This window comes from Molothrus ater, chromosome 7, assembly GCF_012460135.2.
Source record: "Molothrus ater isolate BHLD 08-10-18 breed brown headed cowbird chromosome 7, BPBGC_Mater_1.1, whole genome shotgun sequence".
Classification (NCBI taxonomy): Eukaryota; Metazoa; Chordata; class Aves; order Passeriformes; family Icteridae; genus Molothrus; species Molothrus ater.
In genome coordinates, this window is record NC_050484.2 from 25,543,933 (window position 1) to 25,570,372 (window position 26,440).

Below are 26,440 nucleotides of genomic sequence, written 5' to 3' on the forward strand. Positions count from 1 at the left end.
TACATCCTCCTATAATGAGTACAGTCAGAGGACATCTGGTCACACAGATTTGAGAATTGTGTGTTTAGGTGAAGTTTGAATTCAGTCTGGGATGTCTTTATAAAACCCTTTTCTTCTGCTGAATGCAAGAATATGTAAAAAGAGGATTTTGATCTGGCAATAAGGGTCCTTCTGTTCAGAAAGAATTTCTGCCTATAGGAACAGAGAATGGAAGAGTCAAGAGCATTGAAAATGCTTACTTAAGTGTACAAATTTGCTGCAGATTTCTCCACGTACAGGGAGAGAACTTTAAAGTAGCTCCATACTTTCTTATTTTCAGTGATTTTTGGGGTGGGTATTTTTATTTATTTATCATAATGGCTGACTGATCTAAGTATTATTGCAAATAGTAGACCATAATAGTAATTCCAGAGCTCTCCCACTGTATGTTGTTTGTGTAGGGAAGTACATTTCATTTCACACAACATTTACAACTTCATGCTATAATTCCAGGAAGTCAGAAAGCTTTTAAAATTTAATGAACAAAAATTTTATGCTTTTACTACATCCAAAATTAGGCTATACCAAGCAGTTGTATGCAGAAGATTTTCTCTTGACACTGGTTTCATTTTCTTTTCACTACACCAATAAGAATTCATCTACTCTGAAGTTAATTAAGCTGAATAGGAAAAAAGACATTTATGTGAATCATATCCAATGTCTTAATCCATTTGTGTAGATATTTTTTCTCTAAGATCCTCCCAGCAACTATATTTCATAAACAAATTGCATGTAGAAGTTGCAATTTTCTTTCCTCTTTACAGAACGATCCTTTAAAGGAGCTCTGAAATATCTCTGTATCATAGAGGATAAATTTTCAATCCCACTGAAGAACCCTTTTCCATGCACTGCCTCGCCTGGCAACATCGCACTCTGAGCAAATTTGTGCTGCATTATTACACAGTTGTAAACTAGTTAATTTACCCTATCGTGCCTTGTGTCCATATGCAATGACTTTTTAAATAATTTACCATGTTTGGAAACAGTAATTAGTCTTATTTGGAACAAACACCCTGCAGTATGCTATCCTAAGTAAACAGAGATGAGAAATGGACAGGGAGAGTAATGGATGGGTAAAATGCCACTTCCTTAAGCCTGATATTTTTGTTTCAGAGCATCACAGATTGGGCAAACATTTGTGGATTCCATCTTGAAACTTCTGGAGTCAGAAAAAGTGATCTAGAAATCACACAGGCACTCTTATCTATGGGGCACGGTGCCAGCCAACAAATCTGGAGTCATGTACATGCACCAGGAGATGGAGATGATGCTCAGAAATACTTAGCCTCTGCTTTTAGGAAGTAATTTTTAGGAAACAGAAGTAGGTAGGGATCTCAGGTCTTTGCCTTACCACTGGCCTCTGGGAAAAGCATCCCTCCTCCCACAACTGCTGAATAGCGCTAAGGCTGACATCCATTCCAAAGCACTTGGATATAAATACAGGAGTAATTCTGATGGATGAAGAGGCTCATCTTCTTATTCACAAGTGAGAACAAATTACTTGGTTTTCAGAGTATTAAAAGATCCACTGAGAGAGCAGCCAATCACCCTGGATTTGAAACCTGGAACCCTGGAGCTTGTCTTGCAGCAATAGCCATGCATTGAAGCCTTTCAGTGTGAATTGTGCTGGATGCACTCACTTCATTATGCAATTCCCACTTTTTTCAGTTTGCAACAACAGGGAGAGGAGAAGGGGACCATCTGGGGCAAGCTGATCTCTTGCTGCTTTTCTGTTAATGACACATACAGCCCCTGCCATGATACGCATGCCCTGTTCACATTTAAGGTGAAGTCAAACTGCCCTGCCTGACAAAGGCAGCAAGCAATGCACTGAGTTCAGCTGTTGTCATTGACTGTGGGACTGTTTCTGACTGAGCCCTTGACAATCATCCTTTCTTTGCTGAAGAAATGCTGGAAAGTTGTCACATTTTCCCAAAAGTTTCTTGCAGGCATTATTTTCATGCTTGCTGCAAAGCACCAGAGTGCCTCCATACTCAGCCCACCTGTGCCCTTGAGGATGCAGCCAGCTTTTCACCTCTGATGTGGAAAAACTATTTTCTTTTTTTTTATTTTCCGCTGAGATTGCTTGAAATATGATCAGGGTTTCCAAAGGCTACAGCAGTCATTGAGGTAACTAATTAGCATTCTCCTCCCTGTGGAAATTACCTGGGTGTATTTTATGTTCTTTGCAGCAGTGATACTCTATTTGAAATCAAATACATTTCTCAGAATAAGATATAGGAAAAAAACTTAATGAGTGACTGATTTTGAATTACAAAAACACAGGATTATTGGAAATGCAAAACTTTCACCACACACACTGTTATGGCATTTTAAATATGAGTTATTCTCAATCAAATGTTCCTGTAAAATAAAGCTAAAATATTGTTCTGCAGCACTTGAAATATTTCAACTGTGATATAAAGGTATCACTTTCAATCACACATATTTTGTAAATATACATAATAATTGATTACAACTTTATTTTAGAATATTGGCATTTAAAAACTTTTTTAAGTTTAGAGAAAACATATAAGAGAAGCCTCTGTTAAATTATAACTATTTTGAGCTAACAAAATTAAAATCAAATAAATGAAACACTCTTTTCCTAACAATATAAAATGAATTATTTTGGCCTTATTCAATTATTAAAGAGAAAAAATACTATTTTTTCAAGTTAATATGTTTCAATGAGCCAAGAAACTTTTTCTTTAACAAGTTACAGCTTCCCAGTTTATACAGTGCACTCTTCTGGATTACTTTTTCATTTTTGTTTCATTTTACAAAACGAACAAAAAACCCCCACATTGCAGCTGTACTGGACAGATTTTCATTGCTTTCTACAGGAGCAGAGCCCTGTACATATTAATCAGCTATAATTCAAATTAGTTCATTTCCCGTTGAACCTCACACAGATGTACCATTCTTATAGAAGTGGCTTCACTGCCTCCACTAAAGTGGTTTCCAGCCTGCTCCTGGGACAGGGAAGGAGCCCCACATGGCTTGGTATAGTTGACTTTTGCCAGCTCCTCTCCCAGGTCTGTCCAAAGCAGAGGCAGAGCATTGAAGGCATTGCGGGATCTCCAGCTGGAGTAACAGTCCTTTAGAAATCCTGTCAGACGACCATGAGTGCCAACAGTCCTGTGTGGCTGATTTATTTGCACTCAAAATAATTGCTACTATCCCTGCCTTATCTAAGCAGAAAGAGAGGTGATCAAAAGGAAGAGATTTTCTCTTTTCTGTTTGTTTGATTTGCTCAGCAAATAGCAAATTCACCGAGTAGATTTACATTGAATAAAAGCCTGTGACCACTTGAGTTCATTTCAGTAGGTGTAGGAAAACAAGGGTGGCTCTGGGGAAGATGCAGGAGATTAGTGGTGACATTTCCAAAATTAAATATATGAACTTTTCATTCTAAACGATCCAGCTTTGTTTTGATATCTAATTGTGCTTTTAAAAGGTTAATTCTTCTTGAATGGATGCCTAACATCCTTTGTTGTTTCTCTTTGTTAATTTAGCAGCTGTTCTAAAATTACCAAAAAAAATAAAAAGGAAGGAAAAGTAAAAGCAGAACTAATTATTTTACTTTCTCCAAATTAAATACACATTCTTGTTACAAGTTTAAATGGCATCTTTCTGCTCACTTTCAGTAAACAATGCAGACAATTCTGTAATTTTCACATATCTCTTTGGAGTCAGCTGTACTTTGCCCCAGTCTCTTTGCAGTGGAGTTCAGCATGCCCCAGGAACACAAGCTCTTTGATATTACTGGTAGTTCTTTGGTGCAAGAAAAAAGGATCTGATCCATAGCTTTAATTACACCTTTCTGCAGAAGAACAGCACAGATACTTCAGAAGCTATAGTATACATACACCCTTATGTATTTTTGTGAAGGATGTTTGTTTCCTTTCTTCTGAAAAGATAACACTTTAAATGCTCTGGTTCGTTTATTCTAATGTCCTATAGCAGCACCAGTTCCTTTCAGACAATTTAAAATTCTTTCACACTCCAGAAATACCATAGGCAGTAGGAAGTTAGATAAGTCATTCTCAGAGTTATTAGTTGATAATGATGATAGCTTCAGTTCATCTGAAAAATTATTGCTCATAAAATTACTGTATCATAAGAAAACTGCACCTTTTACTGATTTGTTTATCTTTGCAACACTTTCAGTTTGGATAACACTCTTTTTTTATTAATATTGTTATTATTTATTTCCCTCCATCAGTTCCATAAGATACCTCATAAAATATATCTTACACTTGCCAGCATTAAGGAAATTACTAACTTCCAAACAGCTGAAGTTGAATCTCTCCAGGAGGGAGAGGAAGCAAAGAAGAAACCCTGACAGTCCAACTTGGATGCATTTTGCTATTTCCCATAGCTCAAGTGATTAACAAAATGTTAAAAACCCAGTCACCATCATACAGCAGAGCTCCGAATTCCTAACCCTCCTTAGACCTTTTTTGCCCACAGCAAAAGACAGGCTTTTCTTTCCTCCATCATTTCACTGTGGTGAGAAGGTGAAATTCTCATCTCTTGTGGATGCAGAGCAGTTCTTGTGTCAGGGTACCACCACTCCAGAGACAGGAATTGGACACCTATGTTCTGTCTTGTCAGGGGAAAGAGCAACAGCAGTGATGAACCCCAACATTTAGTAGCTGGAAAAAAATATTAGAACTACATGATTTTTAAATGAGCAAAACCAAAATTAACACATTTCAAATCCTTAGATTTTAATTTTGCCCATCAGCTGAGTGCAAAAAGATTTTTATGTTCAGTTACAGGAGTACAGAAAGTATATTTTCTTGAAAAAAAGTCTTGGGTAAATTCCCAGAGAATGTCTTCTTGGTCTGTTTAAGGACCAACTCTCTTTTTCCCAGTACTCTCTAGGACTTGCCTTTGTAATAACTACACAACTGTAATCATAACTTGTAATAACTTGTTATTAACATTGCCAAGAAGCAATGTCTCCTTTACACTACCAGCTGCTTTTGCACTTCTCAGGACAGGGAATTGTCTCTTTGAAGTTCACTACTGCCCCAGGCATGAAAGGTTTAGGCACATACACAAGATTTTGTCACTTAGCAATGTACCCCCACTCAGCCAAGCTATCACAAACAATCAAATGAGTACTCTCAAGATCTTTTTATTGATTTTCAAGCTAACTCGTTTTACCTTAGATTTGTGGCAGGCTTAAGCATGCTCATCCACTCAGTTATGGCCAGTTAGTCCATCTGAGCCATCATCCTGTGTGTGCCTACATCCATTTAGCCTGAAAGGCTTGTCATCATTCATGCTGTATCTGCACATGGGAGACTGGGCGGTAATGGTCTGCTTTTCCCTTGATATAGTTCAGCCCAGAAATGTAGGACATAAACTACATTTAGGGACATGGATCAATATGCATTACTGTATGGCCCATCTCCGTCCCTGATGAGGTAAAAGGCTCAGCATGGTCAGGCAGCTGTAAATTCTCTGATGTTGCATCTCCAACAACAAGAGCACTGCAGTGAAAAGTTGAGGGCTGGACATCTGCTGGGATGCTCTATCACTTTTCTCACAGATATCACAGAGAAATTATCTTGTCCCTGCTCTGGGGACTCAGAGATTTGGCACTTTCTAAGTGCTAATCTAAAACTCACTTGCAACCTGCTCAAAAACTGTCATAAGAGCAGCACTGAGACAGGGAGATCCTTGCAAGCTGAGCACTGCCAGTAAGCTGCAGGGACCTGGCTTCCTTTGCAGTTCATCCTTCCTATTGCTCTCCAGACTTTCTGTATCCTAGTTATTTCAGGGCTGAGCTTATTTTACTGGCCAGAACCTGTACAGTCTTGCTGGGACTCTTCTGGTACAAGAGATGTTCTAATAAATACCATCACATAATAACAAATCGTTTCAATTAAGTGAAAGCAGGAGCTGTGTGGCTGAGCAGAAGTGAGTTTCAGAAGCTTCCAAGGACAGAATGCTATTAAAATCCTTTTGTTACTGTTTCTAAGGCAGGTCTGCTTTGCAAACAAACCAGGAACCCCTCAGGTTTTCCAATATACAGAAATGAAAGCATCTGTAACACCTGTCATCTTTCATCTGTATCATTAAGTTGGTTGCATGGAAATATCACTTTTTAGTGGTGATTAAACTGTTTATTGGGGACTGCACTAACCCAGGGAGAAAGCCAGCTAGATTTCCACAGATAGCAGTGGCTAGCAGAAGTAAGCATAAGTAGATTATGAAAAGAAATCTAAAATTGCCGAGTCCTCAGCGACGGCATTCAAATCTCACAGTTTAAAGGAAAATTGCACTGTTTCAATGCCTGGCAATCAACTAGATTATATGGTAAGAGCCGTTCCGCATAAACTGTGAAATATGTTTGGAAATAATCTCCTTCCCTTCCACCTGATGCTTGTACTGCATATTCAACTAACTTGACAGCTTTAGCTAATTTATTACCAAATATAAAGTCTGTTAAAGAGAAGGAAACAAGCAAATGGGGATGACCTCAGTTGCTGAAGGTATTGAAAGAAACAATTCCCTTCATCTCTTCCTGGAAAAAGTCGTAAAATGTACCTACCCTCAGAGTATTTGGTGATGATATGATTCTGGGTATTTGCTGATGATATGATTCTGGGGGAGGTGGCTGATACACCTGAAGGCTGTGCTGCCATTCAGCCAGACTCCCATAGGCTGGAGAGTTGAGCAGAGAGAAACTTAGCGAGGTTCCACAAGGGTAAGTGCAAGGTCCTGGACCTGGGGAGGAATAATCCCAAGTTACCAACAGAGGTTTGGATCTGACCTCCTAGAGAGCAGTTCTGTGGAGAAGCACCTTGGAGTTTTGGTGGATGATGAGGTGACCATGAGCTGGCAGTGCCCTGAGGGCCAGGAGGTCCAGTGGTGTCCTGGAGTGCATTGGAAAGAGTCTGGCCAGTAGGTCAAGGGAGGTGATCCTCCCCCTCTACTCAGCCCTAGTGAGGCCATATCTGGACTGCTGTGTCCAGTTCTGGCCTCCTCAGTAAAAGGCAAGGAGTTACTGGAGAGGGTCCAGTTGAGGCTGCAAAGATGATGAGGGGTCTGGTGCACTTCTCTCATTCTCTCAAGATTTCGTTGAATCCTTCTCATTATGATCCCTGCTTCCCACTCCCGGTCCTTGAAGAAAATTGCCCCTCTCAACGCTACTGACCATATTTAAAATTACAGTAAAATTTCAACACTAAAACTCAAATGAAGCTTCCTGTGTAGCCAGTGTGGTGAAAGCCAGGACCACAAATCTCATTCACTAAGCTGCTTGGAGAATTCAAAGGGGAAAAAATATTACATACAAGCAGCAGCTGAGACTAGAAGTGTAGAGGAAAATCTATTTAAATGTAGACCACAAAGAGACAGGATAACACAGACCTCGTCAGCTCAGTGCCACTTACGCAGCAGCTGCACTCAGATCTCAAAAAGTCATTCTTCTGGAGCTTTAACACAAAAGGTAACTCCATCAGATATCTCACAAAACACAGCAGACAGCTCATTCAAGCACAGCCCTTCTACACTGTCATATAAACCCTTTATGTTGAATTGCTGCAACTCGATACTGCACAAATAGAGTATCTCCATATTCATGTCTGGTTTCACAAAGTTCCCTCAAACCCTCAGCAAAACTGAAGGTTTCATGGTGAACAAGAGTGAAAACCTTGATTCTGTGAATTATCAAGAGTAATAGATGTCATTATCTCCTTTCTAGAGAACGCATAATTAATGATGCTCATAGACTGAGTAACCAAGTACAGCTGATGCAAACGGGATAAATTCCCTCCATCTGACAAAAAACCCCTAATATTTTCCTCCTATTTTTTCTTAAATGTACCAGCATACACTTGATTTGGTACTTGACACTTCATGTGATCACAGCCGTATGCCACTCAATATCCCTGCATCTAAAAGATGTGTTTGTTGTGTGTTTTGTCTGCTCTTTATGATTCTTCTACACATTCTGCAACTTGGCAGACCCCTTCCATGGCCACAATTCACTCTGTCTCACTCTTGTTTTTGCACAGTTCTACGCCCCAAAAGCTACATCATTGAGCTTAAAGCCTTCTGCACGGGCTGAGTTGCTCTGTCTGCAAGGAGCTAAGGTGGAAGAACCAACCTGCAGGCAGGACACACAGCACCAGACCCCCAGCCCAGGTGAATTGTGATAAAGAGATTGGACCTGCACTTCACTGCTAACGAATACTTCCTGTGTCCTGTCAGTTCACACACAAAATGACTGCACAGAGACCTTGACTGGAAAAGTGTCAGATGCTGCTGTAATGGTCAGGATGTCAGGTCAGACACTGAAAGAGCTCCAGGTACTGGGACTGAGCACGGGTAGATCTTTACCACTGTGATCCACAGAGTAGCTGAATGCACCTACCTGAGTGAGTCGTGGTGCCAGGTGCAGGATTTTGGTTGTGGTAGCAGGAATTTGAGTCCTATCTCCAGTGCGTCAAGTGGAGACGCTATTACAGGTTTATGTCAGTATGGGCAACATCTGAACACTGATTATTAATAAATGCATGAAAAGTCACACCTGAAATCAAAATAAACAGGGGAAAAATCATTTTTTGCAGCTGTACAGTGATACCTTGGTCCCTTATTTCTGGAGTGTTTATTACCTTCCCATTGCCTCTCACCTCTTCCCCACTCCTGTGAAACCATGAGTTTGCTCCTAATTCCTCTTCCTTCTTTACCATCATAAATTAGTCTCATCCCTTCTCTTTGAGGCATTTTAGTTTCATACTTTATGTTTCTTGCTCAGAGAGCTACATATCTTACCTACTGGTACTCACATGATGGTGATTGAGAGCACTTCTTCACTTCTCTTTCTCCTCTCAGATCTGTTTGGAAAAATGCCTTTTCATATTATCCCCAACTCCTCTTTCCTCCAGCAGGTATATTATTGCAATTATATGTATTATTGATAATAAACTATTTAAGTGTGTTCAGCTCCCTAACACAGCTGAGAGGCATTGCAGGGTGAATAAGAAGCTGAGAAGATGCTCAAACACAGTAAAGAATCCACTGCAGTAGACAGAGCAAGATAGTGCTAAGCAAAGAGATTTTATACCCTTGCAAACAACAGGCTCGAGGTTTTCCAGTTTGTTACTATGATACAGATTAAAACAGTAAAATCTGAATTTAGGAAAACATTTACTCAGTTTTCATGTTAATCAATAGGATAATTATGTTAGTCGTAATTTCCAGAAATCCTAAGAAGTTTTTTGCCTCCAGGTGATTGACATTTTGCCAACTCATTGTTATTTCCTTCTCCAACTTCTTGTGTCGTAGACATGTGACATTAAGAACAGTTTGGTGAGACATGTGAAGCTGGTTTTCAGCGACTTTGTTATGTTTGAACTCCTAGCCTTGCATTAATTTCACTCTTCGTGATTAAGTAAATACCTCTTATGAGAGAAAAATTAACTAAAGCAAAGATATAATTGTTTTTCTTCATCTGGTTATTCAGTTAAAATACTCTGTTTCTCCTCATGTAAACTTGGAAGGAATTACATTCCAGGAAGAATTTTGACTGAGCTGAAATTATTATAAATTAGGCTGTTATAATAGGTCTAATTGTGTGGTTTAATTATTAGATTATACAGGAGAATACAAAGTGGGCATTTTGTTAGATGAAGGCGGTGTCATCTGTCTTTTTGATGGAAAACTGTAGGCTTTAAAAATACTTTTGTTTTTCTGGTAGATATAATTCTTCAAGGCTGGACAACTACTAAACCCACTAATTATATCCAATAATAACCAAAACTACCCAGAAATTACATTTATATATGAATAATAAAGCTCCTAATCATGCCATGAGGTCACTAATAAGGACACCAGACACCTTACTTACAAGGCAGGAGATCCAAATATCCAGTGCATAATTTTGCCCTTTGCTGTGCCTCTTATACTTCCCCAAGTCACCAGAGGAGCTGCTGCAGGACTGTGCATGGTCAAATTGTACTAACAAGTATTCCTGAATAAAAGCTGCCTCTGGATCAGGCACACTGCCTGAGCTGGTACCTCTCTTCCTGCAGGCACCCATCCAATCAAGCCAGTTTTACAGTGTTTTTAGAAGCTTAGGGAGGGTCAGAAATGTCCCATAAACATGTGAAATGATAACTCAGAGGGTATTTTGGAGTGATGCATATTGATGTTCCTTTTATCTCACAAGTGGTTGTTTTGGTCATGTTTTTGTTTGTTTGTTTCTTTTGTGGTTTTTTTTATAATTTTTTAAATATTTTTTTAATATGATTTTTGTATAACTCAGTTGCTCAGTGAATAAACAGCTCTTCCTTTGAGGTTCATTTTTCCCTTAATGGCATTCTGCTGCCTAGAGATTTCTAGCCATTCATTTTTGCAGTCCTAGAGAATGCATTTTTATCCTCACATTTCATTCAGGGTTTATCCACTCAAAACTCATAAGGAATTTGGGGTAGCCTAAATGTAGTCATTTTAAATCCTGTTACCTCTCTCCAGTTTTTACCTTTCTGAACTCCAGCTGTAGAGTTTTTATAGGATTTCTGTATTCTCACAGACCTGATACTGTGAGATGCTGATAAGCTCCAGAAAAGCTGAAAACATTGCTTTTAATAATACCCTTCTTTCTAATGAATAAAATTCTAAAGTGAGTTGATATATGTGAATCCATGTCTACTAATGAAATATGAATGTATGTACATATTAATTTTATGGGTTTTTCTTGAAAAGAGACCAGTCTTCTGCTGACTCAGAGTGGATTTTCATTCAAGCAGCACAAATAAGGTCAAAGACAATCGCTTCTTAATTAAAGGGAGCACATAATATTGATTTAATAAAAATTTAACATTACCTAATGACAGCTAGATATTATGCTCAGAGCAGAAAGACTGACATTTTATTGTAATCAATATGTATTTTATTAAAATCAATGTGCTACATGAACTATTCTACAGAGCCTTAATAATATCTAGTCTGCCCCTGCAGAAAAGGACAGTTTGTCATCTGGAGGTAAGGTTGCTTGACAGAAGAATTCCTACATGTACAATACACAAGTTTCGATTTTTCTTAGAGGCCAATGGAGGTGATCATTATCATTCTAAGTGGGAGGTGTTTAACCCCAGCTCATTTCAGTAGCCAAGAGGAATGAGGACCTGGAGAGAACCAAAGTAATACCATGGCCAGTATTTGCCTGACAGCTTTAAATTCAGCCCTGCTCCAACCTGTGCATAGCAGAGAGAGGTTTCAATCCAGGACAGCCCTCAGCTCTTGTGTGAGTCAGCTCTGGCATACTGCCACACATGACCAAGAGCTGCATCTTTTATAGAACTCATCTTTCACTGATGACAGTCTCAACCACTCTAAAATCAGTGCCTTCCTTACCCATCCCCTAAATTACCCCAGGGCTTTGGTAAAAAAAGATACTATTCCCCTTCACTTCTTTATTTAACCTATCTCATAATTGCTTTAAAGAGCATTTCTTATCCTAAAAGCTAATGGGCAAACAACCCAAATATGCTTTGTTGATTAATTTTGTTTATTTATTTATGTTCAGTTATATTCAGAGAAGAAAAGCTGGCAGTCCTTGTTTACCAGTGCTAGAACTGTCTCCTTTCAGCCTTCTCATTCAGTTCTCATTCTTGATCCTGTAAACAGCATCAAGAGAGAAGCAAAGTGCTCCAACTTTGAGAGATCCCTTATTTTATACACATTGTACTTACAGGAGTATCAATCTCTTTCATCTGGTTCTACAGAGAAAGACAAAGATTGCTTCCATTTCTTCCACTGTATTTCAGCACAGTATTGACAGAATTGGTGACATGAGACAGTGGCCATCACCCCCTGTTCCTTGCCTACCACATCTGCAGAGGAGCTTTTAAGGAGGGGAAGAAAGAGTTGAGATGTTGCAGGAGGAAATCACAGAGCCACACGGTTTGGGGATGGTTGTAGACAATGTTGAGTGAACAGAGATTATTTTCATCTTATATTGTCCAGACTCACATAATGTGTGAATCCCTGGCTGAGGCTTTCATTCTTTTCCTTTCAAATGGGTTTTGTTTGATCATTTAGTGCGCACAAAGGAGAGGGTGGATGAAACCTGCTGTCTTCAGGAGAGTTCTGCAGGAAAAGCTCTTTTCGCAGCTCTGGGTGAATCTATGGACAAAATACCACTTGGTTTACAGGCTCTACTGCCAGTTTTAGCAGAGTTTATATTCATCAGCTCATGATTCACCTTGAAGGCTCACTTCTAATTACTCAACAGAAAAATAAACACCATTTGTGCCTGCCATGATCACAAAACTCAGTGAGAATTGATTTGAGTCTGCTTATCTCCACCAAGGAGAATTGAATAGTGCAGAATGTTCTGAACAGGGCTATACAAAATGCTGAGGTGAAGCATCAGTACAAATGAAGGAACAGTTGAAAGGTGTTTCCAATTTCAACTAATATTTACGACCAACAAAAGTCAAGATAAAATAACACCAGCAGTAAATTATAGCTAGAATTGCATCCCAGATCACCTATCAAAAAAAACCAAACCAACATTGCTCTGAGCCCATCCATATGCATTTTATGCCTAGTTAACCCATAAGCATTCAAATTTTGAAAAGAACAGCAAAAAATCAGGATTGAACCTGGGACCTAAGATTACTTCCATTTAATATTCCCACTTCTATACATTGTAATGCGTGGCTTCTCTGTGTTTAAAATATCCACTGGTACTCAGGTGTTGTAAAGAACCAGTAACAATATTTATTCTTTAGAATAATCATTTTCTGATTCTGGTCTTTTAACTGAAATCCTATTATACATATCTAGGTTTCTAAACAAGTATTTTTCATGCACTCTAAAGCAAAGGGAGGGAAAACAAGTTTCGGCACAAAAAAAGCAGAACACAGGACAAAATATAATCAGTATAAATTTGCTTTCCAGAAGGAACATCAGAAGACGTAGCCAGAAGTCTATTATGCAAGACTTTGAAAATGAGTAGCATGGGAAAGCCTTTAACCTAATTATGGTTTTCTTATTATTTTATTGGCACTATCAGATTTTCATGGCTGAGCCAGCACAACTGCTGTAGCCTTGCTGCAGTCATTACTCAATGTTATCTTTTATTTATACCAAATTATAAATGTGTTTGTGGCATTCTGCAAACAAACAAGGGATGCAGCCTGTGCTTCTTGGCTAAATTTTATCAGTGCTTTACTGTATACATGGATTAGATGGCATTTTCTTCGAGGTCTGCTGAGGTCTCCTCAGGCCCCCACAGTCAGTCATAAATTTGTGCTCATGAGACACAATAAATTGCTCTTCTTCTATTGCCAAGCCTTATCTGGTAGCACATCTAATCACCCAGGAGCTGCTCAGCTTGTCAGCAGTTCAGCTTTGTAAGAGTGTGAGGCAGCTCTTTGTGATTTTCATACTGAGAGTGAAGCTGAGGCAGCTCTTTGTGCTTTTCAAACTGAGAGTGAACCTTTATCTGCCCTGCTGATCCACGTTTTCCTAGCCTGAGGAGCTGGCCAGCAGCAGGGAAAGCTGCGTTGCTGTCTCCAGCCCAAGAGCCTGACCATGGTCAGACCCAACCCATCTCTCTCCCCCAGGTCAGTGGGCAGAGAATTCCTCCACGTAAACTCAAACAGCTCCAACTGGAGTGATTAAAAGCACCTCCATGAGCCCTCTGATTGAAGGAACACATTCTAGGAGCAGTCATATCATCGATACCTGAACTCAGCTGGTGCATCCAGCATCATCCAGGATTTCAGACTGTGCTAAAGCAGGGATGATAAGAGACATTGTATGTGATGGGAGATGATTTACTGAACTCAGCATTTATGGTTGGTTTGCTTAGCAACACACCCCTGGAGGACCCTGTATATTACTTTTTATAAAACTACTGGGTTTACTGCGCACCCAGAAACCAAGGATTTATGGCAGAGTATGTCAAATGATAGAAATAAAAAGTAAAGCATATTTTTAATGTGGTTTTGGGGGGAAAAGGGCACAAATTTAGTATAACATGAACAGAACACTTTGTACATTACAGGCAGCATGTGTTTCTGGGGGGAAAAAAAGTGCAAATCACCTTAGATTAAAGTTACTTGGGTAAGTTTAGGCAACACGTAGATGTCCCACTTCACTTCACTTTTAATATTTCTCTGTAATCATTGGAGGGAAAGAAAGATTGCTCCATGCCCATGTGAGAGATTTGTCTCTCTTTAGGGTGGAATTGCTTTCTAGAGATTGAGTAATATCTCTGTGTTGATGATAGAGAAGAACTGGACAATTGACGTAAACTGGATTTCCAATTTCCCATGGCTGGATCATATGTAATGTGGTTTTAGGAGTTTGAGGCTCTGCATATTAAGTGATACATGAAATAAAAAATGTCTCATAAAACTCAGACGTGCTTGTTAAAAATTGGAAAAAAAGTATGCATAGGAAGCATAAAGGAATTGAATAAATATGGGTAAAGCATCCATTAACTAATCAAAATCTCTGAAACACCTCTTAATCATACTATAAAGTCCAGTCATTTCAACAGAGAAGGAACTTTTGGAGTCCTGTTTTTGTGACTTTTGACTGAATATCATTCCAATAGAAGACAGGCATCTAAGCAGTATTTTTCAGATTGAAATCCAACTACTCTGTGATCTTAAAGCGGGAAGAAATTATTGCTTTAAGATCCAGACCCTGACTCATGAAAGGAGTTAAGCATATCCTTACACTTCAGGTCAATATGACCAGGCACATTGAATGTTTCCTTAAGAAAGGATTTTTTTTTATGAGTGAGTGTCTCAAAATATGGCCCTGTTACTTTTCTCCCCAGTTCTTCATATAAGAGAAAAAGAAATAAAAGAAACTAAAGTTTAACCTAAAACTTACCATTTCTAGTATGGTATATAATTTATTTGGGGGAGGTGGGGGAGTTAATATCTGCATATATACTTGTGAGAAATCTTAATTACAAATTATAATTAGATCAAATCACAACTTCCCCTGTTGCACATATATAGCCTGGCAAGCCCAGATGAAAAGCTAGAGTGTTTTGACTGGGACAATGTCGTGTATTAAAAAAATATTCCTTCCTCTATTTTATTTTACATGAATGCTGAATCGACAACTTCTGATAATATAAGGTAATGAATTGCAAACTTGCCAAACTCCAATTACTAATCTGATATTCAGATATTTATTTCAGGTCCTTGTAAGGATCCTGCAGTATCAGCTCTGAATAATTGCACTTTCTGGGAGGCTTCCATGCTAGCCCCCATTTAAAAGCTCATTCTTTAATACAGAGTACAGCTGCAATGCCATGAGGATGCAAGCTCACCTCGTACACATTCAATAACTGTCAGATGAGTGAAAGCAAAAAAAGCTTTGAGTTATAATTAATGAATGTGATACTGGCAAAGGCATCCTATTTTCAATATTCAGGTACATTGTGCGGTATATTTAGTTTAATAAAACAAGAAATTATTAGAATTAAAACATAGAAATTTGGTACAATGATATTAAGCTCTATTTCTTATAATTAGGAAACAACTTTTGTGCTAACATAGCAATATGCTGTGGTTTCACAATTACTTTAATCTCCTGGAAATCAGCAGTGTTGCTCAGTATTGCTTGGAATTGTATTTACTCCTCTCTCTGACAACTGTTTTCCCCACAACCCTACTTTTTCTTCTGCCACATGGGTAACTTTGGTTCAAAAAATAACATGGCAGCAGTCATATAAAAATGGGGTTTAAATTAATATTATTTTCCCATTTTGATCTCCTGTGTGTCATCATCAGTGAAAAGAAAGGGGGAAAGGTAAGATGGAAAGTATGACAGAATCAACACACGAGAGCTTCTGTGGTGAAACCATTTGCTTAGAAAGCACTGTACTTCCCAAATGCTGTAGTTGTTTTTAGTGGAAACAGAATATTTCACTAACCTTTCCATATTTCTATTTTTAAAGTATTTGAAAACTGTGACATAAGGAGAGCTTTACCACCCAAATATTTAGCACTTGTTCAGGTAGTATGAAATGGATTATGACCATGTATGATTAATACATGGGACACAAAGGCAACATTTCCTCATTGAGATCAAACCCCATCTCCACCAGATATTTTGTCATGTTTCTCCTTTTTCACATTTTCCTTGTTCTGTTCTGTAAATGAGTGAAAAATCTACCCTTCTTTTCTCTCTTGGCTCTTAGGGTGAATGAAGGACTGTGAATGTGATGTTTGATGAGAAGACAAACACTTGTCTTTCCTCCTTCCTGAGTGTGAGGTGGGAATGCCATGGGCTAACGTGGGGCAGTGAAAAGTGTGTGTCCAGTGTCACTGTCACCATGCTTCAGTGCTGGAGAAGAGCCTGCTGTGACAGTGTCACGGCCACCCCTGCACTCAGCAGGGCCATTGCTCTCCTGCACCCTCTCTTCTGCTTTGACTGAAAATCCTACCTAGGACATGATGGAAAAATGGGGCTTTCTGTCCAGAGAGTATTGAAATTTAGGAATCTGAAAAACTGGCATTTTAAGGGGAGGACTAGGACAAACATAAGTGAGAACAGGAGAATAAAATAGCAAACTTTCCACTGCTTAAAATGTATGAGCCATTCACCTGTGTCACTGCAGGGGTTTTTGAGATGCAAACGGAAAGTTCTGATTTTCTCCTGCAGCAGACAATAGTCCACCTGCATAATACATGCTACTTAAAGTCATTACACAACCTGGGGTGTGCAGTAAATAAGTAATAAAAAAATCTTGCACTGCTTTTTGCTGTATAACTGCCTGCAATATAATTTATCCCTCAAGCAAAATGAAACAATCACCTACAAATCTACTCAGCTACTATGAATAATTGAAATGACCACAAGTCTGTAGTTCAGACCCATCCTAACATTTTCAGAGAGGAAAGTAAAAAGTTTTAAGTGCCCTGCATTGTATAAAATCAATGAAATTTGCTGTTCCATTTCTATACGTAGGTAATTTAGAAACTTATTTCCAGCTGGCTTGCATTATGAGAGGTTGTTTTGTTTGAATTTTTGGGGGGGGGCAGGTGTTACTCCACTGAAGGCTGAGAGCAGGAGAAACAAAATTAGTAAATCCAGGTCAAAGAGAGAATAATCCCTACTCTCCAGGTTCTAATGTCCAATATGACTTGATAACCTCATCCACAATTAGCAGGACTATTTATCAAAACATTTCTTCCCTTAGGAATCCAAAGGGACTCCTTCAAAAAGCCATTTGGGTGTACTTCAAACAGAATCACTGCTGAGAGATGCTCCCAACAAGTGGAGATTTATCCCATGCTACAAAAGGTAATTAACATAACTTTTATGCTGTATTTGTTTTGATTTGAAGGGAAATCCACTTCATATTTTACAGTACCTATTTACTTATGTAATTGTTCCACTATTAGCTAGGTTTTATGAGCATTATAGCAAGAGCATTATATTAATCATAGTTAATAAAGTCTATCTCCTCCCTGGTGTCATATCACTAGGTTTTGCTCTGGTACAGCAAAGGATGAAAATATGAGGGAGATAAAATCAGTGTCCAGTTCTTCTTTAGGTGTGGATAATATGTAAATGTTGGCTGGACAGATCTGAGGTCTGGCCTTGACTTAAAGAAGGATGGTCTGCCCAGCTATGGACAGGTGTGGTCACTGTGCCATACCAGGGCTGGCCAGGTGATCCAATGCCCAGCTGTGGAAGGTGTGTCAACCAGCAGACCAGCTGTGACCAGCACTGCAGGGTCTGCTTGCAACAGAGGTGAATTCCACAATGCAAGGAGTGCAACGACCTGGTGAGCTTTAATGCTTCGGGACCTTCCTTTTCCCTGGTTTCTCACATGTGATGTCTCCAGTGACAAATGGGACTTGCAGAGTCAAGATGGTTGGTCAGCCCAGGTCTACCATGCTTAGCACCTACTTACAGTCTTAGTCTTGTGTGGATGGAGAAGGTATGAGGCTGGCACATTCTCAATGTCTGGAAGCAGTTTTCTGCAGGAAGGATTATTTTCTAACTATTTGAGACTAGCTTCTTATCTCTTCTACTGTTTGAGTGGTGCAAAAGGCTGTATGCCAATAAGCAGTGCAGCCATATGGTTTGCCTTACCATGGAAATGTCAGCCAGCAAGACTTTGAGGACACTCATGCCTACTGCCTAAGCACTCACCATGTCTGTGGTGATAGGAAAGGACAAATGTCACTGTCTGCATCCTTGTCCCCAGGCATGGCCAAGCTGGCCACTGGAGACTGCAGTACCCTGTCTGATCTGAACTGGAAGTGTTCTTGACACACCTGTAGGGCAGCTCTGCACTGCCTTTGGCTGACGTACAGGATAAAAACCATAAAAGCCTTAGTCAAGAAATTAGCAGGGCTTCCTTATAAACCTGAGAGATCCTGAGTTTGGGATCCCATCCTGATAACATGAAATTTCTGCACCCTTAGGGGAAGAGTGTATCTCCTCATTGCATGATCACCCAGAGCAATGGGAGCCCGTGCAGTGTTGCGACACGAGCACAAAATTTCCTTATTCTGCTCTGTCCCAGGAGTAACCTGTGCCCAGAGTGTGAGCAAGCAGAGCTCTTCACAGTCAGGTGAGTTTTATCTTACAATGAAGATAAAAAACATTTCAAGATTTTTCAACCAAAGTCCTGACTCCTGACCCTTTTGTAATCCCACCAATTCCCATCTGTGTTCTCACAGTTGTTGGGATCCAGCAAGGCAGGATCCATTCAAGAAGGCAATGCAGGTGCAATAAGTGTAGTTACTTCAATGGCTAGGAACACTTTCTGCATACCAAAGAGACCCTAAAACAGGAAAGCTTTCATTGCCAGAAGTTAAAGTGCCTTTAATATTTATTATACTGTTAATATGCCTCTTCAGAAAATCCTTTGAGGGAAATAACAAAGATCAATAGAGGCCTGATGAATCCTAAATGGAGAAACTAAAAGAAGTATTTATATTTCTGTCTATGTATCTCCCAGAGATGACAGCAAATCTGCAGGCATATTATAGCAACAGCCAAGGGTATTCTGTGGAATTAAGGAAAGGGGAAGACACTTTCAAACACAAGAACAAAGACTATGCCCTACTAAAATGCAAATTAACATGCAAAGCATCCAACCACACATCTGCCCTTCAAGAAACAATGTGCTCATGGAAATAAGGAATAAAATACTAGTTTATTTATCAAAATACTGTGCATAAAATTCACCAAGAACATAACATCCATAAGAAAATATCAACCATCTACTGCAGGAAAATGAATGACCCATCTCTCTTTCACTGTGCTAAACTAAGCTGAGTTTATTTCTTGAGAGCACATTTAATTATGGAAAAGAATGAGAAAACCCTAAGGAAATGTTCAAATTGTTAATAAAATTTTTGGATGCACTGTGTAATTACAACCCCTTGAAGAGTCAAAAACTCAGCTTCTTTATTTACATGCAGAAAAAAGCCCAGTGTTTGACAGCCATTCGTCAGAAATTCCATTGAAATTACAGTTGATGCAAAATTCCAATTATATCAGTGTCATACAGTAAGCAAGGAGTAAGGACAAATAAGATGATATTTGGCAGAGAACCATAACTGTTGGTATCCCAAATGGACCCTATAATGCTGATGCATACAGCTCACTGATAAGAACTTCTCAGTAACCCTCGATAATGAAACTTGTCACCAGCATTATGCTAACTCCACTTAGCATTTAGAATTAGAATTCACAAATGGGTTATGTCTGCACAGGGGTTTTTGTACAATATTATTAAGTTATCCTTGTATAATGCTACAGTGAATGTGCAAGGCAAATAGAATGCATCATCCATGTTAATGGAGATTTTCCCTCATGGTTTGCTTTTTCCATGAAATGAAGCCCTTCAAAAACGGACATTTACTTCCTCAACAAATTTACCCAAATAGATTGATATAGCAGTAAGACTCTTTCAGCTTCCCCTGGCTTACATCATTTCCAAAATAACCTTTCTAGACATTTTAAATGCTATTTAGGCTTCAGAGGAATAAGATGTGGTTTGGTGTCTTCAGCTGACAGCTTGAATTAGAATATGTATATGCCACCAGACTGCTTGCCCCTTCTCTGTGCTTGACTGGAAACAGAAGGGGCTGCAACTTGATAGAAAATCTTTTTTGCTAAGTTTGTTATTGACTAGAGTGGTTCCACTAGGCTTCCATCTGGCTCCTGAATGCTTCCCAACACCACCCACTTCCATCTTAAAATTTGAATTTAAATGTTACATGAAGTAAGCTGAAGCCTGCTGAATACCATCTCATTCCTCGAGACTATTCATCAGAGTTTATGTCCCTAAATTTTAATAAATACAATGTGAACAAAATTTCTCATCAACACTTCATGATTTTGGTGTCTAACAGACTGAAATATACTTACTTGGAAAAAAATCACACATTTAAAGTTTCAGGGAACTTTCTCCTAAACCCTATCATAACCTTCTGGGGTAGCATCAATATTTCAGCACAAGTGTTGGCCAAATTTTTTAATGTGCCCATTTCTGGAGAAGATGGATGCTGAAATATTTCTTATAATATATAAATGCTTTGTTGTGGCTATGTCTTGATAGAATAGTTAATTAACTGAAGGCAGTATTTCCAAAAGAGCTGTTAAATTGGCCAGCCACCAAAACAAGAAAAGCATATTTGTTTATTGTTACCTACATAAATGTCTAAAAGAGCAACAACTTGTTAAAATAATTTTAAAAATTCACTGTAGATACAAAATCAAACTGAAATGATTTGTTTATAGAGGATATTTGGCACCAAACTGAAAGTTAATTTTTCAGAACTCTGTACTGAAATGGCCTTTTGAAAACCTATCCTGCAGTCATTGATTTAGGTCTTAAATTTTTGCCATTTTTTAAAAACTTCATGGGCTTTGCCACCTACCTTTCATATTCTACCTTTTATTCCAAACACCCTGTTTAGATTAGGAAGAATCAACAGATGATTATCTGCTCATTAAATCAAATCTTGTGGCACAGAGTAATTCTAGCTTCTTGGCAGGAGGTTATTTATACAGAAAAAAAGTTGGCAATAAAGAATAGCCAACCATTACAGTTTTAGCATTTGAAATACCTGTAATAACTCTCAAAAGATTGGATGTTTGCTTCATTTATTAAAATACCCCCTTGCTGAGGAAATAGTTTTGAAAATTATTGTTTAACAGAGCACATTAATTAAATCCTACCTAAAATCCTGTATCCTAGATTTCATGATTTATTTATTTTGGTTGTATGATTTATGTAGTAAAAAACAGTTGGATGCCTTTCCTCCTCATTTCCTCCCAACAGTGTTTTTACTGTATTCTTCCTTCACTATGCAAGCCTATAAAGTAATCCCCGTTGATTTAAAGACAATGGTAGACCCACGGTTGTTCTTTTAACAAAATTACTTCTTTAGCAAAAACAAAAATGATAAATTACTTTGTTTAGAGTATTTGTTCTATGAATATCAATTTTTTTAAGGCAAAAGTAAAGTTAATAGACTTCTACTAGGCTTCAAAACACTTTGGAAACTCACAGAGGCAGTAGCAAACCAGAGTTGATCATGTTGTGTTGGCCTGCCTTGCAGTCATCTCCTCTCATTAACAAGACACCTGGCTGTTCCTTAAGGCACAAAATAAATAGTAGGCATCTCAAGTAACTAGGAATGAAGCAAACTGCATTGTCATCAAGCAGCACTGTCATGAAAGGCAGAGAAAAGGAAGAAAGCCCTGTACAATATTTACAGCGATAAGGCAGAGTAACCGTGCATCATCGCAAGTACTCATCAACAAAAGCATGGTTTAATTGAAGCATAAACTGAAGAACAGAACAATTTACAGCATATAATATGTAGTCTCATCAAATATTTTAGATGTATTTCAACACAGAAAAATTACTATTTTTCAGAGTGTGAAAAAAACAACATTTTTTATTATACCTATTTTTTTCCACTTTACATGATTATGTTTGGTGCTTAGAAACCTTTCTAAGAGACTCCATAGAACTATCAAGTATTGATGATTAAAATTGTATAAGATGGAATATATAAGATAGGAATACATGGAAGTATGTGTAAAGAATTTGTATCGAGTTCACTTTCTAATTAAGAAGAGAGATATTGGATCATATTGATCAATCAATAGATTTTTTTCTCTAATCCTTTTTGATTATTTATATGATGCAATGATAACTTCCATTTGCTAAACTGCCTTCTACAGAAAGGCAGATTTCACTGTTTATTTGTCTGAAAGAGAAGAATACCATTGTTATCTCCCTTTGAGAACTGATCACTTCTTCTTGACCAGAAAAGTGAGAGAAACATTTTGGTGAATCCTGTTTATCCTACAAGCTAGCAGAGGACTGAAGACTCAGACGACCCAAGCAAGCTGTCTTTACCAGAGCAGAGGCAAACAAGTACTAATTTGAGAAAATGTCATAGTAAATTTTCAAAGCTGACCTTAAAGTGCTCTGAAGTTTTGAATGCAAACATTGAAACATTTTCAGGAAAAATGCCTTCCAGATGATGTCTCATCAACATTTCACAAAAGCAGGGACTTCAAAAAATATCCTCTAGTGTCCTTTATAAAGGAATACACAATATCATTATGATCTTTGTGAAATTCTCTCACTCTCACTTTTTTGAAAATATTTTGAATTGTAAAAGGTTGTATAGCCAAGACACCTTGACACTTTAGTTATTAATACACTGCCAGAGATTTCAATATAATGTTGGAAATATTTACTCAGGAGAAGAGGACATACAGGATTTTTGCAGTTATTTGCAAAGAGAAAGTAAATCCTCTGTAGTTTATTAATGGTAATGTGCAAGATGCTTAGGAGACAAAATTTCAACTAGTATGACTTGGATGATTGTGACAGGCAATGCAATAGATCTGGAATCTTTAAAGAAAAATATTCTGTTGCCCATGCCACTTCACAATGAAACATATATACTCCTGTTAGCTGTGCTTTGACAATTTACCACTATTTAAATTATAGCTAGGGTGTTAAACTCCACCTATGGGGTCAGGATTTGCAGCAGACCTCAGGGTCAACGACTGTGGTGACTCAGGATGTTTCTCAGCAGATTTAATTCAAAGGATGTAGAATAAAACCAAGAAAACTAAAGCCTTTCCAGCTTGTGCCTGCTGCACAGTGTATATTCAAGTACTTGTGATAAAGAAGTAAAAAATTAAACATAAACTGTAAGTAGTTTTGAAAACTTTTCTATTTTGTTCTGCTGTCTTTGAGAGGCATAGAGGCAAAAAAAAAATTTGTGGCAAAGACAATGTTTAATAAAGTGCAGTATTTGAGACCTGAAAGTTACTCAAAGAATTGGAACAGCAGGAAGTGAATATTTCCCTTCAGTGATGATTCATCAGTGTAAATCTGTACCAATGTATGCCACAGGATCCTGAAATCAAAGTTTGTTTTGGTACAGAGTTTTTCAGATTTTCTCTTGTTAAAACAAATACTTTGTCTAACACATATCTCTTTCTAAAATGTTGCACACACATGCAAAAGCCCAAAAACAAACAAACAAAAAAACTCAAAAAACCTAACAAAAACAAAAAAAAAAAAAACAAACAAAAAAAAAACCACAAAAAAAAAAAAAAAAAACACCAAAAAAAAAAACAAAACAGAAGTACTCCTAATTATAATGAGATCTGATGCAGGATATAAGGTTTAGGCTTAAGAAGAATAAAATTTTGAGATCTAAAACCTATTTAAATGTCAAACTTTCCGAATTAACTATAATTCTGATCCAAGGATTAAAATGAGGAGAAAAAGTGTCACATGAAACTAATAGATGGGTTTGGGCCCTACATTCACAGGTGTTTGTCAACAGGGTTTGGAGGCTGAGATCAAAACTAGTCTTAAGAAAGAGCAGTGTCTGTCTAGAACAAAATCCATCTATTTGAAGAGAAAGGAATCAAGCAGGGTATAATTAGGTGTTAAACTGACAGAGGTCATGTCAGGAGCAGCACAAATAGTTTGCTTAGACCTGCAGTGAGATTGATATCATGGTGAGTATCAGATTAATTACATATATTACTGAGGAGGTAGAACACCAACATACTTCACACTAAATATGAGCTTGTTGTCATGAGCTCAAGTGTATAACATAAATTTTATGGTTGCCATAAGAAACCATCAGTCTTGCAAAAATAGATGACATAAAATGAAATTATAGATTACTGGATAGAAATAAGTAAAAAGGTTCTTGAACAAAAACAATTACTAAATTTTCTTTTTAAAAAAATCCAGTTGCCCAAAATAAAACCTGGATTTCAGTTGAATCATTGGAGCAAACAAAAATGTTCAAAAATAAAAACAAAATAAGTCCAAATGAGAAAACTAGGAAGGAATAGCTAGCAGAAAACCAACACAAGCACTCTCTGCTGAGATGGAATAAAGACTCATCAGCTACATCAGTGATCATTTTGAGACACTGGAATGGAGAAACAACAGGGGCATACCTATAGTTGCTCAATTGAGAGAAGTTTCTGAATACTTGGAAGCAAGAATGGTTATGTAGTCAAGCACTGTCAAAAGAATATTCTAGCAACATATAAAAGATATTCTAATCTAATTGCAAAGAGGAATAAAGCTCTAAAATGGCTCAAATGTCTTTTGTACAAAGAAGAATAATTAACAATCAAATTGAAAGCTGCTATCTTGACAGATGATGTATGTTAGGACAATGAAAATGCAGTCCATAATTTGAATGCTGAAGAAAATTTCTGATTGTTGTAAGTGTAGTATTCTTTTTAGTGAAACTTCAACTGATTTTAAATTAAAATTAATTTGAAAAAGTTTTCATAAAGGTTAGAACTCGCCTTAAATATCTCTTTCTCTCTTCAGTTCAGATCAGCTTTTATCTGAATTTAAAGAATGAATTTTCAGAATTGACTCTAGCTAAGCTTGGCTTCCTGAAACCAAGATAGCCTCAATCAGAAGTATACTTCCTTGTTTAAAATTAGAAAATCTGTGCTTTCTGCAAGAGGTGCAGAAAATAGTTTTCAAACCCAGAGGTTAATGCTCTCACTGACATAACCAGAATCAGAAGTTGTCAAGTCTACAATATATCAAAGAGTACAAGTAACTTAATGCTAGAGAAACATTTCCATAGAGCAAAATTGCATTCGAGCCCCTGCATCCAGATGGTGAATTTTGGGGTGGAATGTCAAACCAGGCTTTTTGTTGTGTCTTGGAACACATTCCCACAGTGAGTATGTCATTCGAACAGCTCCAAAACACCCTTGGTTTAGACTTCCTGCCTCCACTGGGTTTGGAGCACATTTGGTGACATCTGACAAAAAGATCTAGTTCTTGGTCTAGTTTAAAGAGATCTGGGACTAGTTTCTTTTGAAGGGAATTGAGTTTACATTCACCAAAACAATTCTGCAAACAGAAACAGTAGTGACATTCAAGGAGTTAACTTCCAAAAGACACCATTTTTTCACATAAAATTGTAAATATAGCAATATCTCTGTGCCAGACAAGAATTAGAATCATAGAATCATTGAATCTTTTAAGTTCAAAAAGACCTCTAAGACTGTCAAGTCCAACCACTGACCTGACACCATCAAGCCCACCGCTAAACCATGTCCCTTAGTGCCACATCTACACATCTTCAAAGTATCTTTAGGGATGGTGACTCCACCACTTCCCTAGGCAGCCTCTTCCAGTCTTGGCAGCCCTCACAAAGAAGGAATTTTTCTCAACATCCAATCTAAATCTCCGCTGGTACTGCCTTGTACATTTCCTCTCTTCCTATGACTTGTTACCAGGGAGAGGACACTGACCCCCCCCAGCTCACTGCATTCACCTGTAGGGTAGTTGTACAGAGCAATGAGGCTCCCCTGAACCTCCTTTTCTCCAGGCTAAACAACCCCAGCTCCCTCACTCACTCCTCATTACTGGACAAGTGGGAAGGCTGAGACACCTAAATTTACAATTGCCAGTCACAGTCCAGGAGGATGTCAGCCTCACATGTGCAGGTTCTGGCTGAACACACCAAGAGTGTGCAGAGCTGAAGGACTGTGTAATAAAGAAACCTGTGTATCTGCCTTCAAAATGAGGGGAAAATCTGAATTAGCTAGGCAGCTATCACGGTACCCAAACTAAATTCCTCTAAAATAAACTGCTTTAAAAGAAGGAACATTATGATCAGGATGGGATGTCCCTCAGGCAGGCCAACAAGACCAATGTCCAGACAAAAGGATGATTGAGCATCACAACGTTTTTAGTAAGTCTTGCTAGTTTGTTTCTGAAAGTAATGGAGAAATGGAGAAAAAATGGAGAAAAAAAGTTTGCAAAAGTTTCTCACTTATAATTAACCCTAAAAGTCCTCCCATTCATTTGTCCTGCAAGCAGAGTATCACTGTG